The 11,516-nt window shown below is 38.6% G+C and overlaps 1 pseudogene; it reads right to left on the bottom strand.

Moving 5' to 3' along the window:
- Window positions 1-9,785, bottom strand: part of LOC122136811 — a 30,784-nt pseudogene extending 20,999 nt beyond the window's left edge.
- Between the last annotated feature and the right edge of the window lie 1,731 nt (window positions 9,786-11,516).

Genomic DNA, 11,516 nt, shown 5'->3' with positions numbered 1-11,516 from the left:
TTGTTTTCCCTTTTGGAAACCACTATTCCTTTTCACTAAAATTAAGGATCATACAATAAGGAACGAAACCCCTATGTTCCTTTACAAAATTGATTACTAATTTCAAAAATTCAGTACAAATACAGTGGTTTCATTTAACAAACTATTATATTTTTAACGTATAGTAGCTGTACCTGTGAAAAGAAAGTTTGATGAACAGTTGTGCCAGTCTGACATGAAGCATGGTTCTTTCCAAGTCTCAGGGATGGAGGGAAGCGGGAAGAAAAAGTTTTCAAGTTGAATACAAAGGAGAAAACAAAGGACATTTTATCCGGAAGAGATTTTCCTCTATGGTCCTGGTCCCCATTGGAGTACTTTCGGTGGAAAGTAAGAAGTTATATTACTTTATAGTCGTTCCTTTTTTTCTCATCTATGCTGTGCCTTGCATGTTGATTTTTATTATAAAAAAATATCGTTTCAAGCAATTGTAAAAGGCTTTTTCACACCCCATCGAAGAAAACCAATCTTTCATTCTTTGCTGTTCAGTTCTGGATTGAATGGAGCAAAGGATTGTAAGCCTAGGAGAAGAAATGTTTATCTAAAAGTAATTTTGCTAACATGTTCCCTATATATCTATCTATCTATCTCTTATTATCTATCTATCTATCTATCTAGGACATAAAGATTTGAAGGGGACCATTTGTCAGGTTTTTGCAGACACATCCTCACAAAACCAGCAAGACCAGAACAAAATGTAATACTCTTATTATTTCAGCAGGGGTGAAGAAGAACGAGAAAGACCTGAGCAGAGCAGGTCGAATTTACTATATCAACCAGACAGACTCCTATCTCCTGCGTTAATTAATTTCCAAAAAAAAGGGACATAATGTGCCATGGTCTACCCACGAAATTCCTTACCACATCCATTGGTCTCTGTGCTCAAACACCCAGCCGTGTCGTCATTCCACGCCCCTCTCGGCTGATGGGACGCGCGGGTAAGACTCGTTTTCCGGCGGACGCAGCCTGTTGTTTGATGTTTACCGTTCTGTCAGAACCGGGAGGGTACTCGTCCAGCAATAGTGAGTGGCTTTTTACTGTATTCATTAAAACTGGATTCAGTTTGCGCATATGGTTTACAGTCCGGACTGCCTGTTTTTTAAGGGCCATTTTTCCATATGGCATAATAAATAGCTGATTTTAAGCCCGTGGATTTGGACATGGCGCTAGCCCGCTTAGCCTGCCTGAATTACAGCATATAGTGTGTTAATGGAAACCGCGTCTCCTCACCAACGGGCGCTACTCATCAAACGCGTGATAGTTTGCGTGTTTAATAAGGAGTATTATTATGAGTTCGACTCTGCTGCGTGTCAACAGTGCAGGTTTATTGCTTAAAATAAAAGCGGGGCCAGACTACACGGACACGCCCGTTTATAAAGGGGCGCGGGCGCGTGATACCAGGTGGCCATGGTCATAGACAAATAATGGCGTTTAACCTTGTTACTTCTCTTTTCAGCCCAGGATGCTTGCTTGCCATGGTCAGAGGAAAAGAGGTAAGGAGTCACTGCTTTTTGCAGTCAACCCGGCTGCTTGTTGTGTCTTTGTGACTCAATGGGGATCTGGTTGTCTGGCTTAAGGCACTTATTCCAGACCAGCTCCCTTCATTTAATGGAGCCAACGCCGCACCTCTTTTCTTGCATTACATTGTTTGTTTCTATTTTGGCTGTTGAAACTGCGAGGGGGGACAGTTGGCATAGTTATTGTATGAACAAACCACTCGGCCCCCCTCTCAGTAACCAGGTTGGCCAACTGTTACTCGGTTTGCGAGGCCAGCCAAGGAAACAACCACCAGGGGGAGGCGCAAGGCATCGAGGGGTGCCGCCGAAATGAAACCCCGTCTGAGACAGTAACGGGGAGAAGGGCCAGTATCTTCACCACGACAAGCATCTTCTTAGTACAATCCCCCCCCCCTGGTGGCACCCAGCTGTGCCAGGGGCAGCCGCGTCCGTTGGCTAGAGCTCCATCGGTGCATGCTGCCTCGTTCACTTGTATATCCGCTACAGATTCCGAAGACGTGTTCGCACTCTATCCACCTGAACACGCGCCGTCGTTCTATGTGCATCCATGACGTGTGCGTGGCCCACTTGAATGGAATGGCCCGCTTCCGACCAATTTGTGGTCACCTAGTATCACCTACTCTATCCTACAACTTGTTTTCTGACTTATACTGGTATGCGTCTGTGTTAGAGCTGTGTTTCATCTGTTTGTGTACGTGCTCCTGCTCCATAGTGGTCCCCGCCGCCGTTTATTTTTTTAAAGAAAGACTGGTTATGGTTTTCATTGAAATCGTTTTCAGATGTTATCACACACGTTTTTTCAACGAGGATCTCCTCCTTTTCCCCACCCTCAGGTACTTCACATAACAATGACTCGTCATTGAGTCACAAATGATGCATATGCCTGTGTGTTGTGCTGTATATACACTTTACTCGTGCGTCATAGTTGTCAAGTTATCTAGGAGCGTTGCTGCACACACACTTCGTGTAGTATCGACGCTACGCTGTTGTTGCACTGGACTAAATATATATATCCAGCCACTATGCACTGTGTTTTCAAAAATGTGCATAGATCAATCAACGTAGAATGTTGCCCTGCTCTCTTGACGCTCGACAAACTTTGATCATACTAGCTTTATGCTGCGTAAAAGATTACTGAAGTGAGAATTTCAGCTTTGGCCATTCACAGGAAGGTAAATTGTTTTAAACAATATATTGCTAATAGAAATTCATTTATCTACAAATATTAGAAATACAACATTATTTCACAGTATTCCAGCCTGAGTGACGCATTAAGAGACATTCCAACAAAAATCTTTTGAAAAAGTGGTGTTTTCCATGGGAAGACTGTGTCAGGTTCCACCACTCTTTTACACTTTGTCTTGGCTTTTATAAAAACAAAACAAAAAAACAAAACAAAACAAAAAACTTTGGACATTGCCTGGTTTAAAAATATAATAGATATTTCACTGCAAACATGGGGATTGATGTCACATTAACCATATGGTTAAGTCACAATAATAGTCTTTTCTGTAAAAATGTGGCCTGGGAGACACTAAGTAGGCACAGGGCTTTGTAGCAATAGCCAACAATACATTCGTATGGTTTCAAAATGTTTTGTCTTTTATGCAAGAACTCATTAGAAGGTTATTAAGTAAAGGATCCTATTCCATGCAAAATATTTTGTAATTCATTGCTTCTACTATTACAATATATCAAAACATTTCATTTTGGATAGATAATGCTTTGCCATGAACTTTATTTGGACAAAATTAAAGGTGATTTATCTCAATATTTGGATTATTTTTTGTTTGCACCCGTCAGATTCCAGAGATGTCAAATTAGTTGCATCACATCCAAATTTAATACCGCTCCTAACAAACCATACATCAATGGAAAGCTTATTTAGTCTGTTAAAAGCTTTCAAGTGACTGAAAATAAATCAGTTTCTAAAAAAAAATTGGCCCTCTATGGACTGGTTTTTGTGGTCCAGGGTCCTACATGGTATGTTGCAATTGTGGTAAAACAGTATGATTATTACTTTGGTGTTGTTCAGGTAACAAAGAAACAAATTCACGGGTAACAGTTTCTTATATTATGGGTTTTTTTGATTTGAGAACATTAAATCGTTAATAAAACAGAGAATTTGTTGTTTTCTAACAAAACAAGCTGCGTCTTATCCTAAGCACAATGTGTTTTTGGTTAAAATTGATGTTCATTATGAAGTTGACCCATTCATGAATGTTTGAATGTGTTCTGCTTTTTTTTTTTTTTTCTTCAAAACAAAATAATTCTGTTTAAGATAATTATTTTTAATAACCTTTTATCATTAATGGCAGTGCTTTAAGCTAATCTACGTTGTAAACCCCACTGTTAGAGAAGACAACAGACATTGTGAATTGGTTCTTTGTAGAGTTAGTTTGTATAATGAAATGCAGGTATGTGTTGTGTTTTGTTGCTTCTCTGGTCTACAATTATTTATAGCTGACTTTAGTATATTCTGAATATTAATTTGTCTTTTACGCAAGTCCTGGTTATCAGATTGTTTGCTCCCGGAAGGAGCCCTGGTTTTTCATTGAGAACAGCCTGGCAACGGGGCCTATCCATACTGAGCAATAGTTACGGTAAATACTAATTATTTTGTGGCAAAATGCTATTAGTAAGTGATATATATGAAGAGAGCTACCGAATTCTACATTTCTTTTGCATTTAATGCATTGTTAAATTACCGAATCTATACAAATGAAATATCTCTTCTCATCGTCAATATCACTGTTCTCTTCATTCCCACAACTGGAATCGATTAACGAACACCGCAGTCGTTACAGTAAGTGTATTTTTGAAATCATCTCTCTCTGAGATCATCGCCAGACTGCTCACACAGGCTGTATTTGCTGGAATCAGAGTTTTAGTCAACATGTCACACTGTTTTGATCATAAATCACTGTTTTAAAAAATGGATTCAGTTTGTGAAGCTCTCCCCCTGTGCTTTTTTGCTTTTCAGAATGGAATACATGGAAGAGGATGATTTTTCCTTAAGATTGAAACCTGGGCAATGGAACCAGACCCTGTTTTTGTGAACAATTTGATTGAATGTGAGTGTTAATGCACAGTTCATCTAGCACCTTTACAGTGATGCTGTATTCACAATTACTCCGACTTGTTCTACTTTACGTCTTTTTCAATAGCAGTGAGGAGAGACTTCCACTTGTCTTTTTTTTAGTCTGTGTGCAGCACAAATGGATAGTTTTATTGTTGTTATTTTGACATTAGAATCTGATGTTTGGGTTATTATTTAAGATGGTTGTGTTTGGGGTATTGCGTTTTTTATTTTGGTTTTGGTTGGTTTTTTTTTTTGGTTTTCTGATGTAGTTTGGTTCGGTTGCCCTTAGTGGGATTGGTGTATGATAATACCATGTTCATTTTGATTAAGTGGACTTCTTCCTGTATTATGGACTTAATGACGTTTTGTCAAGTTTCGTTGCCATTTGTCAGTCTTGATGTGTACAGGCTTTCATTCATTTCAGTGGATGCATTGAACCGAAGATTGAGGTCAAAATGTTATTTGGCAATTGTTGTTTGAGTAAGTTATCCCGGAACCTATTGTCTTTATTCGATGTTGTTCTTCTTCTTCTTCTCATGCAGCCTCACATGGTCTTCCACCTACAAGGGTGGGAGGATATTATTGAAGTTGGGCCCGTCGATATAGCTGATCGCTATCAGGTGGATGGATGTGGTGAGTTGAATTCGCAAAAGTTAAATTTCTGTCTTTTGTTTAGAACTGAGATCCTGAATTTGTATTAGTGCTTAAAGATTCTTTTCTTTTGCTACATACCTTTAATTTTTTGTTGTTCTACCTAATGTGAGTTCATTAAATCTAAATACTGCAATCAAATCATAAGCAAGATTCCTCTGTTGCCTTACAGTTTTGATTTTAGATTGCTCTCTCCTTCTGTCATCCAATTCCATTTGCGTCCTCCCTTTTTCGGATCGGTTTAATTTGTCTGTCAGGACTACGAAACCAGAAGAGGACAGTTCTTTTGAGGCTGTTGATTTACCATGAGATTTTTTTTTTGAGAATGAGTGCAGCGGGACCTATGGACCTGAATGGAGTACACAAACACGACAATGTTCACATGTTATGCATTTTGAAAGCACGACAGTTCTTTTGGGGGGGCCAAACAAAAAAGACCGGGAGGGTAAAAGTTTCTGTTTAGTTTTATTTTAGTGAGCTGCCTTGATGAGGGCTGTCTATATAGAAAACACACTTCCACACTGGGCACCTTTTGCTTGAATTTTGCAAGGAAAGGGTCCATGCCGATGAGCCAGGCCCACACAGAATTAATTTCACACACAATCATCATTTGCCTCATGCAAAATTCGGCAGGTGATCGTGTGGATTTCTATTGAAAGAACTGGATTTTGTCTGTGAAATTCAGTGAAACAACAGGAATAATGTGACTGCTGGCACATTAAATTGGTCATTGATGCTGCTAAAAAAAGCATATATTTTGTGTATGTGTGTAATGAAATGTGTTTATGCGGTTTAGAGGTTGAAAAAAAAACATTATTTGCCACATACGCACATTATTGTTTCTCCTTTTGCCCTCTTCTTTATACTGAAACTCGTCTTTATTTACAAGACTCCTCTCTCTGTACAGGCGAGGGTGCTGTGCTATGGCCATCTATCCATGCTTTGTGATTGGCCGAACTGCTCAACGTGCGATGGAAATGTTACTCTTTAACATATTGTATTCCTTGTCGCTGCCGAGCGACGCAACTAACATAAAATCCCATTAAACGTGATATAACCATTATTTCTATCGTGGCTTCGTTTGAAAGGCAAAACCAAGAAGTTTCGCTTTCTCAGCGAAACAGCATCACACACCGCGGCCTTGAGTGAGCGGAGGCGGAGGCCTAGAGTGAGCTGTGGTCGGCTTGAGTGAGCAGAGGCGGGTGGCTTGAGAACGGTGTTGCAGGCAGATTCTACAAAGGAGCGTACCTTGATCTTGCAGCAACCACATGTGACGACCCCAGGCTGGATTCTGCTTCATCCACGGTGAAAGCCCATTCTGCGATCCACAGTGCACGTTGATGTATTTCCTCAGCGACCAGCACGGATCAGCTCCAGCATGACGAAAGCGGATATCATCCTCATTTGGAAGGCCAAAAAAAGTAGTTTCACTTTCACAGTTAAACACACAGCGTCTATATGACATGGCGGGAGCAACAAAAATACTACAACGAGAATAAAGGTACGGCTTCTTTTTTTGCGTGGACATCTGGGCGCGTTATGCAAATCTTCCCACATACTGACGTAGAGATGTGGGGTGTGTTAGAACGAGCCGTTTCAGGGGGGTGTGGACGAGTGTTAACTTTTATAAAGAATATCTCTTCGGGTTTGAGACTTTAGTCTTTGCAACTTCACAGATCTTCTTTATGCACCAAGAGCTTGTAACACTCCAAAGAGAAAGGAAAACTTGACATTAAATCATATGACCCCTTTAAGGCAGCATCCTACTAATTTTTGTTAATGGGTGAGATCCTAAAGATATGCCTGATTTAGTTTGATTTTGTTTATCACATAATATATATATGCTTAATTTATTTTGTTTTCTATTTTTCACTTGATTCTCACCTAAATATATCTGTGGTGGCTGGCATGGTACTAGAGTAACAGCTTTCCATGTTAATTACAGTAAGCTACTTTTTTTATTGATACTTTTAAGTACTGAAAGAAGTTTCTCTTGCCTTGATGACATGTTGGAGGTCTGGTATTTTTTTCGGAGAAAATAGCTAATGTTGCCATTCAGTCTTGTATGCAGTGCACAGTTTCTGTTTACATTGATTTTACTGAACTTTGAATCCAAACGAGTGATTATCTACAATATCTGTTTGCCTCTGCAACCCACCGTCTCTCTGTGTCTTGGGTCAGAAAGATGCTTCATATATGGTAACTGTCCTCTACATACGCGACAATCTGGTGACTGTTCATTTCGCTGGTGGGGTCTGCAGGATCGTAGTGTATATACTTCTATTCATAAGGTGATCCCGCAGCACAGAATATTTCAATATGGCCTGCAGCCAGGAAAGGCTCAACTTTCGCGTTTAATATACTGTACTGATTGTCTTTTCCTACACATCAAACAGCTCTATGCTGGCAGCGTCATTGTCGTGATTCTGCATTCAATTTATCGGCCGCGCTAATTGCGAATTGGTCCGCTAAACTAAAGTTCTTACCCAATTTTCTCACCAAGGAAAGACCACAGAACCTGGAATAGTGGTAAAAAAAACAAACCAAACAAACAATGCTGTGTGTACTATTTTTGATATCATTTTGGTGGGGAGTTTGTGGACAGGCTCTTGTCAGGTCTTTATTCCCTGCTCTTGTAGCTAATATCAACCCCGCATCTCTCTCTGTGTTTTTGAGTAGTCAGGAGAAAAAGGCTTTTCACTAAGCTTTCCATCGGCAACGTCTTTTTGTTGGCTGCTTGGACCGCTGGGTGGACCTCATCTATGGATGACATTCGTAGGATGGAGGAAGAGGGAACTACAGAGAGGAGCTGGACCAGGTGTGTGTATCTGTAGAAACCAGGCAAATGCAGTTCTTGCCCACATCAGCAGAATGACCTGGCAGAAAATTAATGGAGATTATTTACACCTGCAATTACAGTCTTACCAGTTTTGTGTGAAATAAAGCTACACTTGGGTCATTTTGATCTGTTTGAAGAGTCCCTTGATAAGCCCACCAGGGCTGCATTTATATGATCAAAAATACAGTAATAATTTTCTCCTTTCCTCTATTTATACTGATAATACAGTATTCTTTTTTCTTGCTTTATAACACAATACAAAAAAAAAAATCATCATTTCACTTTAGGTAAGTACATTAGAAGTACTTTTAATTGTTAGTTCATGTTAGCTAATCTACTTAATATCAGCATTTACTAATACATTTAAATTAAAAGTTGTATGTTAATATTTTTTATTACGACTTGCACTACTATGACTGACAAAGAAGTTTTGTATTTTTATTACTAATGTTAATCGCAAAATTAATCAATGCTTAACAAATGGTCTGCTCATTGTTAGTTAATTTTAGTGTAATGCATGAACTAACATGACATAATGAGACCTTACTGTAAAGTGTTACTGAAAACTTTTCGTATTATTATTAAATGTTTAAAAACAGATGTGCTGATTAATAATTTTTGTGGAAAATTCATGCTCCATTTTTTCTTTGATGAATGAGGAAAAAAAACATTTAAACAAAAAAATAGAAATCTTTTTGTAACATTGTACCATTTATTGTCAATTTTGGTTAATGTTTCCGCTTATTGAAAAAATAGTATTATTTTTCTTGTGGTTAAAGAAAATATTACTACACTACGAAAAGGGGGGGGTATTGCATGTGAGCAGATTATTATTAAATCTATTATTTTAATTTTACCGATGCGTAGCCAAGGTTCTGTTGGCTAGGGATGAAAGCAAGCGAGGAGCTAAGGGAGAGCCGAAAAGAATGGAAGTTAAACAATAACTTGTGGGCTTGACTTTTATTTTACGGTCCTTCAGTCCGTGCATGGCCAGTCACAACGTGCACATCATCAAGGCCTTCCAAACAGGAAACTGTCATCCCTTACCCAGGAACATGTCCATTACCATGAGTGGTGAATGAGTTTAAGCGAATGTGCACAGTAATGCATGTGTATCCAGGTTTGTGACAGTCTGACTTTAAACAACAGTCATCATTTGCTGGGCCAAATTCGTTTGGATTCACTTAAGATTTGTTAAGTTCGTGATACCGGCATTTCTTTTCTTATAATTAAGTATTATAAGCTGTTTAATGGTTTTTGGTTCATTTTGCACCATCAGCTTTTTACTTAGTATGGCAGTGGAGTAACGAATCCGGCTAGCCTGTTCGCAGCAGAGGGTCTGAGGAAAACAACATTTCACTACATGTATTTTGACCATAAATAAATGACTAAGGTAATTACCTCCTTCTTAATTCTCGTTAAATTTGTCATGTTGTTCATGAAATATCGGTAGAACTTGTATATGCCTCACGAGGAGTGTCAGAATAAGATTACGTAACTGAGCTTTAAAGGGAAACAGAAGTCATCTTGTAAAACTCAAAGCAGCTTAAAGCATAATGGTTTTCTTCCTGGTTTAGTTGTACGGTGGTCTTTTGGTTTGGTTCTGCACTGGATTGCAGTGTGGTATGTCATTGAGAGCAGGGATTGGATTGTCATACATGGTTTAATTTTTAAACTAAGTGTACGCATGGCCTTGAAACCCCCTCCCACCTTTGACGTTCGACATGCCACAGGCCGCCTTCGCCTATTCCTTTTGTGTGGGGTGGGGATGGTCTGATTTTTTGGAGAATGGAAGTCCAATTTACAATACTGTACGCAACAATAAAAGAAAAGATCCATTGACTACCATGACCTGTTTGCATCATTTGATTTTTTCTGCAGTGTTTGTAGTTTATATCAAGCTTTTGCTCTTTTAAATCACAAGCTATTTTTCTACAGACAGAGTAATAACGTTTAACAAGCACGATTTAACCATGATTGATCATGATTCATGGTTCATCAGCATCTCTAATGTTCTTGCTTCAACACACCGTTGTAATATGTTTTTGGCACCAAAATTTATAATATACGTAACCACATTGTTTCCACTCATACTTCTGCTGCCTCCTCCTTAAATATTTCTGCATTTTCTGGTATTTCTCTCTCTAACTTTGCTATTCATGACTCCCAGTCTCTATGTAATAGAGTCGATCCGATACCATCTTGTCTTTTTAAATCATGTTTTGATTCTCCTGTTGTTTTGAGAATTCTCAATAAATCTCTCTGCACCGGTGTTGTGCCAGCAGCACTTAAAACTGCTGCTGTCACCCCTGTACCAAAAACTAACAACATGGACTTTAATCTGAATAATTTTCGTCCCATCTCCAATCTTCCATTCCTCGCCAAAATTTTGGAACAAACAGTGGCTTCTCAACTGCTTTCTCATCTTTCCTCTAGTGATTTTTTTGAGCCACTTCAGTCTGGTTTCCGTAAACTCCACAGCACTAAAACCCGCTTAGTTAAGACACAAAGCTTTTAAGGGTTCTTTCGGCTGCTGTTTTCTGATTCTTCTTGATTTTATCCTTTTTTTACATGATCCCCCATTTTAACCCCTTTGAGACTATTTTTGGGGTTTCAAATTCTCTTTAAAGGGGGTTTAAGTCCACCCTCAATCCAAGTCGAGGTGGGTGGGTGCACTGTGGTTTTTCCCCAGGGATCAGTTTTGGCCCTTTATTTTTTAGTTTTTACTTTTTTTTCCTTTTTGGCCAACTTTTAAAGAACTCGGGGTCAAACTTCACTTTTATGCCTGACACTCAATCTATATCTTAAAACCCGGGATAAATACCCTGTGTCCTTCTTTCTAAATGTTTTACGAGTTTAAAAAAAATGGATGCTGAAAAGTTCTTTGCCCTAAACGTGACAACTGAATGAGCTCATTGGTTCACCTCACTTGCGTAAAGCAAGTCCAAAACCTTAAGTGGGGATGGCCCCCCCTTACCAAAAATAGTATACTTAGTTTTTTTTTTTAAAGTATCTTAAGAAAAAATTTAAAGTATATTTGTTTTTTGTAAGTAAAGTCATTACAAATTGTCTTAAAAGTTACTTAGAATAAATAAAGCCCATTTCGAGAAACAAAAAAAAAACAAAAAAGTATACTTTCCTTTTTTTAGTTTAAAATAAGTATACTAAACACACTTTGAAAAAACTTTTTTTTCGAAAGGGTCTGTTTTACAATTCCAACTCCTAAAAATCTGGGGGTGATATTTGACGCCAATTTAACTTTTGACCATCTTTCTAACACAGCAAAGCATTTTTTATCTCAGAAACATTGCCAATTACGCCCCTTTTGGGATTTTCCTCTTGGCTGAAATTAATCCCTTTTTGTTTTTTCCACGCATTGATTTTGTAATGC

Source organism: Cyprinus carpio, chromosome B3 (assembly GCF_018340385.1).
Source record: "Cyprinus carpio isolate SPL01 chromosome B3, ASM1834038v1, whole genome shotgun sequence".
In the NCBI taxonomy this organism is placed as follows: Eukaryota; Metazoa; Chordata; class Actinopteri; order Cypriniformes; family Cyprinidae; genus Cyprinus; species Cyprinus carpio.
The sequence above is the reverse complement of the archived record's forward strand: the minus strand, read 5'-3'. Positions and strand labels throughout refer to the sequence as shown.